Below are 6747 nucleotides of genomic sequence, written 5' to 3' on the forward strand. Positions count from 1 at the left end.
TCACTTAGATTCGCTGCTCAAAATGAAATGGTGCCTGATGACTACACTCAGGCAATGATTCAGGAGCTTGAAGAACATGACCAAGAGCAAATGGACGCTTACAACCAAATGAAAGCACAGAAAAAGGCTGTGGCTCATGCATACAACAAGCGAGTTAAGTCTAAATCATTTGTCGAGGAAGATTTAGTTTAGAAAGTCGTTTTGTCTATCCGAACTAAAGATAGATGTTTCGGAAAATGGTCGCCAAGGTGGGAAGGCCCGTTTATCATTGATCAAGTGCTAGGAAAAGGTGCATATCAACTTAGGGATCAAGATGGAGAGCTACATGCAATGCCTATCAACGGGCAATTTCTTAAGAAATATTACCCCACGACATGGGAGATGAGGGAGCAAGAATCGTAATGTACTATCTATAGAACATCGGCCAAGTATTTGGGTTTGTAAACTCGGCCGCCTTTGTTATTTTGATGTTTTTATATGAACAATATTTTAGTGTCTTTTTACATCCCTTTACTCATATTTTTGAAATTTACCTTTACTTTCATTGGCCAAAGCTAAATAAGAGGTATCGGCCAAACCAACCATAATTGTGTTGGCCGAAGTCAAGTAATTATTTTGGCCGAGCGAAACAAGAAGTGTTGGGCGAGACGACTGAGGTCATCTCAGCCGAAGTGAACAAGAGTTTCAGCCAAGCTCGAGTTGTTGATTTGGTTGACTAAAATGTTGAGTTTTTCGTTGGCCAAAGCTAAAATGTTGAGGTATCGGCCGAACCAACCATGATTGTGTTGGCCGAAGTCAAGTAATGTTGGCCCAGACGATTGAGGTAATCTTGGCCGAAGTGAGGTAATCTCGGCCGAAGTGAACAAGAGTTTCAGCCAAGCTCGAGTTGTTGATTTGGTTGACTAAAATGTTGAGTATCGGCCGAACCAACCATAATTGTGTTGGTCGAAGTCAAGTACTGTTGGCCGAGACGACTGAGGTAATCTTGGCCGAAGTGAACAAGAGTTTCAGCCGAGCTTGAGTTGTTGATTTGTTTGACTAGAGTTTTTCGTTGGCCAAAGCTAAATATGAGGTATCGGCCGAACCAACCATCATAGTGTTGGCCGAAGTCATGTAATTATTTTGGCTGAGTTAAACAAGAAGTGTTGGGCGAGACGACTGAGGTCATCTCGGCCGAAGTGAACAAGAGTTGCAGCTGAGTTCAAGATGTTGATTTGGTCAAGCTCAAAATTAAAGTGCGTGACAAGCAAAAAGACTTAGGTGGCCGAAATATATGAAGTCAAAAGAGGCCAAGTCAATTGACAAAAATAGCGGCCAGGTGATCAACGGTCACATACACAAAATTAGCGTTTGAGTCATACAAAGAAGGTCAGCCAAACTCTGCAAAAAAGAACGTGTCAACCGGCTGAGTTACAGGCCTAAGGCCATGTACAAAATATAAGCCGAGATGAATATCACATCCTAAAATAACTAATTAGTGGGCAAGAGTGACCGAAGAGCTTCTTTAACATCTTCTAAGTCTTGCATACCTTGGTCGACCTTTCGCTTCAAGATGCCCCTCTTCTTGTTGTACGACTTGACCGATGATAGAATCAAGCTATACTTAGTGAGATCTAGCTTGTTGGGGAACAATGGTTCGGATGGCGGCTGAAGTGACTTCGACTTTCTTTTCAGCTTTGGCTAACTGCTTCCTCAGATGCACTTTTTGCCTTCCCTCGTCCAAAGAAGTCTTCAAATTCTGGAGTTGGCCAAGATCGGTGGATTGGCGAATGTCATCGTACTCACTTTTCAACTTCTCGCCAGCTTCAAACTCTTTTTGGGCTTCTAGACAAGGAGAGAGACTAAAATTTACAACAGCCAAACGAGCATGAACTTCATAAGCCTCTACCTAAGAGAAATGTTTGGCTGAAATAAGTACTTCAACCGCCTCCTTGAAAGAAAGAAAACTAGCCTCGGTCATTGTTCTCACATCACAACCCAAAAACTGTCTGACAGTCTCAAGTGCCTTTTTGGTTTCGGCTGTTTCAAGTTTTTCCTCTTCGGGGCTCGTGGTGTTGTCTAGAGTATCGAGGAATTGAAGTATGTCCAAACCAAGATCACCCGCTGTATGATCCTAAGAAAAAATGGAACTGAATTAATTCGGTTAAAGGCAAACCTGACTTGAAGTTACCAAGGCACTCACCATAAGCTCGGCCGAAGATGGAGCACAAACGACAGCTTGCTCACTTTGACACATCCTGTCATTAGGAAGAGAGGTAAGTGTTCCAAACATAGGGGGATGTGGTTCAGTTTGGTTTAGAAGAGCCAATTCTAGGGTTGTACTGCTTCGAGGTTCTCCCACCTACACAGATAACAACTTTTCAAGTTGCTTCGTATAGGATTTTGGAAAATTAAACACCAAGGCGGGATGAAATATCTTACCTGAACCAATGTCTGATGGATAAGTAGTGTTTCTTGGCCACGTGCATCGGTGTCTTCAACTTGAAAGTTGTTTGATATGGCAAGATGTTGGCCGATGCTCGATGTGTTGTGAAGTTGGTTCTCACCTAAGTCCTGTGAAATGAAAGAAGTCAATAATCTCAGACAAGCAAGAAATAAAATCCAAGAAAGGAGTAGGGGAGGCTTACATCCATGTCAATCTCAATCATGGAGTTTTCTAGTGGGGGCAAAGAGTGAAAAATGCGGCCATCTCTCTATCAAAATAAAGGGAAAGTTCTTAGCCAAGCACGAATCGTATAACCAAGTTGAGAGAGAAGCACACAAATCTAGATTGGCAACTTACCTCTTGATCGCCGCTTTCTGATTGAACTTCTTCCGAAGAACCTTCACTATCAGCCTTGTCCGCGCTATTGATTGAGGCATCACCAGTTTCGGCCATATCCTCAATTTTAGACGTAATTTGGTTTTCGGCCAAAGCATCGTGGCCATCATCCATATTAGCCTAAAAAAATATGTCCTCACTAACCATAGTGTCCGTCAGGTTTGTGACCGAATTCTCCACCACGTCGGATGATTTCTTTGTTTTCTCGGCGTTTCGAGTATGCCCCAATGTTGAGCCACGTTTCTTTGATGTTTGTCCTGAAGAGTAGCAAAACATTAGAAGGAAAATATGTAAACAGAAATCGGAAAGATTAGTTTGAAGATTACCTTGTTTAGAGGATCCTTTGGTTGATTTGGACTTGTCATCCGGTGCTTTCTTCTTACCATTATTACCTGGATCAAAGAGGTAAGAGATCAATATAAGGAAAACTTGGCTTAAGATAAAACAATAAGCCAAAATAACTTACCTTCCTTGGGGCCTAGCAAGTTCGGAAGTCCTTGTAATGCAGCACGTTGGGTCCCAGCCAAGTCCTTTCCAAGATTTTTCATGATAAAAGTCAACCACCAAGCTTGGAAGGGTCGGGTGGCTCTATGATCAGGACAACGAGGCTTTAGGCCGGACCTCTCAAACTTGACAAATTGCTCCTCATAGTAGTTACCAACTGCCGAACACTGAGAAGTTCGTGTGAACCCATCCCTCCATGACGAGAAGTGGTTTCTTGACATTAAGAATAAGGCCGGACAACTCTGTATGAAGCCAAGCTGACGTGCAACGAAATTGGGAAGATAAACCTTAACACCATACCGACCCACCGTACCTTTGAGGCCGTAGTTCAGGTCTCGAGGAATCAGAATACTTCCCCAAGATAGAATCACATCCAAGTCTATTTCTTCTCCCATAGTGTTGATATGTCAATCGCAAGACAAGAAGGGTGATCTCGGCTGTAACATATGGCAAACTCATCCTTGGACATGCCTTTCTTTGAAAAGAAGAAACGAAAGCACTCCACGGCCGAATGTGTATGAATGGCAAGGGGGATAATCTGACGGCCAAGCGTCATGGTAGGGGAAAATGGAGGACATGGTGGCCTAAGTTGATGAAAATAGATTTGTACCCACACTTGGAACATCCATAATGGTCCTCCGATGTCCAAATTCATATTATCAACCACCACATTGCGCAGAGTACAGTAGAGGCAAGCTAGAACAAATGGTCCAAGGGCTAGGGACACACCAGCACTTAGTGCTTCTGCAATACTAGCAAACTCTAAAGTGCACTTATTGGATTTGGCACAAAATACAAACTTACAAAGCCAGTAGAGGAGGAAAGCTACGTGCTCATGTTGCTTGGGGGGTTGTCTCCCATTTTCTGTCACCTCTTCATCAAATGCATGTGTGGCATAGAAGGTGCTATAGTTGAGTAATTGTTTTGCCTTAGCTTCTGCCTCATCTTTAGCCTTCTTGTCATTTTTGACCGCTTTGGGCTTCAAGCTAGTGTGGAAGGAAGTCGGAAATTTGGCAGTGGCACAAACCGCTACACCATTTGGCCGAAACCCAAATATTGCCGCCATGTCTAACAAGGTAGGGGTCATTGGGCCAAGAGGCAGGTTGATGGTGTTGGTGGCAGACAACCAGAAGCATAAACTAGCTGCAAGAAGAGGCCGATCCATTTGAATCTCCTGCTCAGTCATCTTTATGCTATCATATATTCCATATTTTTTCCACTCTTGGCCAAAGAAATGCTCCATCCTTGGCACCCATTTCGTCCACTTAGGCGTTAGTTTCGGCCAAACTTGAGGAAGCTTCAATTCAATACTCCATGTGGAGCAACTAGCTCCGTGTGCGAGACAAGATGTATCAACTAACGAACTTTCTATAACCTCTTTGACGGCCGATGGCATGCCCGCACCGTAATGCGGCCCTAGTATACATTCTCCTTGTGGCTTATTACTTTTCGTTAGCCGACAAACCACGGAGCTCTGAAGTGTATCTTTGGAAGCTTCAAAAGCCTTCATAAATTTGGTTACAAACTCGGCCGACTTTGTTTTTATTGCATCACTACCCTCCGACCCGACTTCGAGTTCTGTGGCGTCGTCAGCCATAGGGCACCTGGTTAAGCAACAAGCAAGTTATTCGGACCTACAAGGGAATCTCGAAATCAATACACTGATGGTTCAAGCCAATGATTGTTGATATATTTTACTCCTTAACAACTCAATACAGCAATCAAGGTTCCAAAGATGAAAAACTCGAAATTGCCTTCTGGACTAAAAATCAAGTTGTTGAATCGTCAAGGCATGTTTCTGGGCAATTGGGTTTACAACATGTGGCAGCGTAGTAACATAGCTTAGCACGGTTGATTTAATAACAAAAGAAGAATTACCTTCTCATCCCTGGCGGCACACATGCTTTAATCAATATTTTGACTTTTCAAAACTTTGATTAATAGCATCTGTAAATGCTCAAATGTGAATGAAAGCCCAGATTCAACAAAGAGGCAGCCAAGATAAATCAAGCATGATTCATAAATTTACCCAATTAAAAGTTTGACTTGTCAAATTTCCACACAATTCCGCAAATATGAATGCAAGCATCAGACAAAGTGAGCCCAGATAAAAAATGCAGCAATTCATAATCTTCATCAAGGTGGGTTCTAGTTACAGAAAGATGAAGACATCTAACCTCTACCAAGTGCTTGGTCCGACCCGAGATGAACAACCCGGCCCGAAAACTTTGTTTTCACCCGCCGGCGTCGCACCCAGACCACCGTGAAACTACCTTTGCAGTTCACCAATGACTTATCCAGACCGGCGTCCCACCTCCAATATCGCCTATATCCGACAGAAAGGCAGCTTGCCTATTTGAAACGCGGATCCCGAGCTAGATGCCTATATCAGAAACAAGTTTGAATTTTCAGAAATAGGCTACGATTTGCAGATTATTTGAGCTTGTGTCTGGTGAAAGCTGCGTGAGTTGTTGGGGGAGAGAGACTGCTAACACAGGTGTCCAGGCTTTCATTTTCTCAAGAGGAAATATTGAACAGAGCCATGACTTCATGACCACACGGTTTGGTAATTGTATTATATTATATTATATATTATAATTGTACTTCTGCAATTATGATCAGAGCTATCAAAATATATTATAATTGTACCATATTATGTGTGGTTGAGCTAACAAAAAAATAAAAAAGTGGTCGAAGTTCACATGAACGTGATCATGTCTTTACATATATAATGATTTCTATATATATATATATATATATATATATATATATATATATAGTTTGTATGTGGTTGGGTTGTAGTTGTCGACCACCAGGCTTATGATTCGGCCGACATGGCCAACTTTTAAGGTTGGATGCTTTGGCCCATCTTTCTCTTGAGGATGACTCAACCAAAATTTTATGCGTTGGCCGTTCGGCCAAATTTGAGGATGACCTCGGCCGAAAAATTTGAGTCCGGCCAAATTTGAAGACGATCTCGGCTGAGGAGATTTGGGCTCGGCCAGTATAATATCATATTGTAGACATGGGTAATCATGATATAATATTATATGTACAATGATCTGATGGTGAGTTGGGCTTCACATGACTTGGTCTCTTCTTGAACTTTTGAGGGGTCGGCCAAGCTTGTAAATTAATGTGTTTCGACCGAAATTCAAGAGCATGGACATGGCAGAAATTCCATACGTCAGCCAACAAGACCAATTTTAAATAGTTGAGTGATTCGGCCGAAGTTTAGGATCTCAATGCCACATGTCACTCCGTCAACCCTTTGGTCAAATAGGAATGTATTTAAGATAGTGGGCCAATTTGGCTGAGATGTATATATTAGACATCTTGGGCAAGACTTCACAGAGAGTAAGCTTCAGCTGAGTTCGGCCGAAGTCCAGAAGTTGGTGTGTTCGGCCGAGTTTCAAGTCAGT

Source organism: Rosa chinensis, chromosome 1, assembly GCF_002994745.2.
Source record: "Rosa chinensis cultivar Old Blush chromosome 1, RchiOBHm-V2, whole genome shotgun sequence".
Taxonomy (NCBI): Eukaryota; Viridiplantae; Streptophyta; class Magnoliopsida; order Rosales; family Rosaceae; genus Rosa; species Rosa chinensis.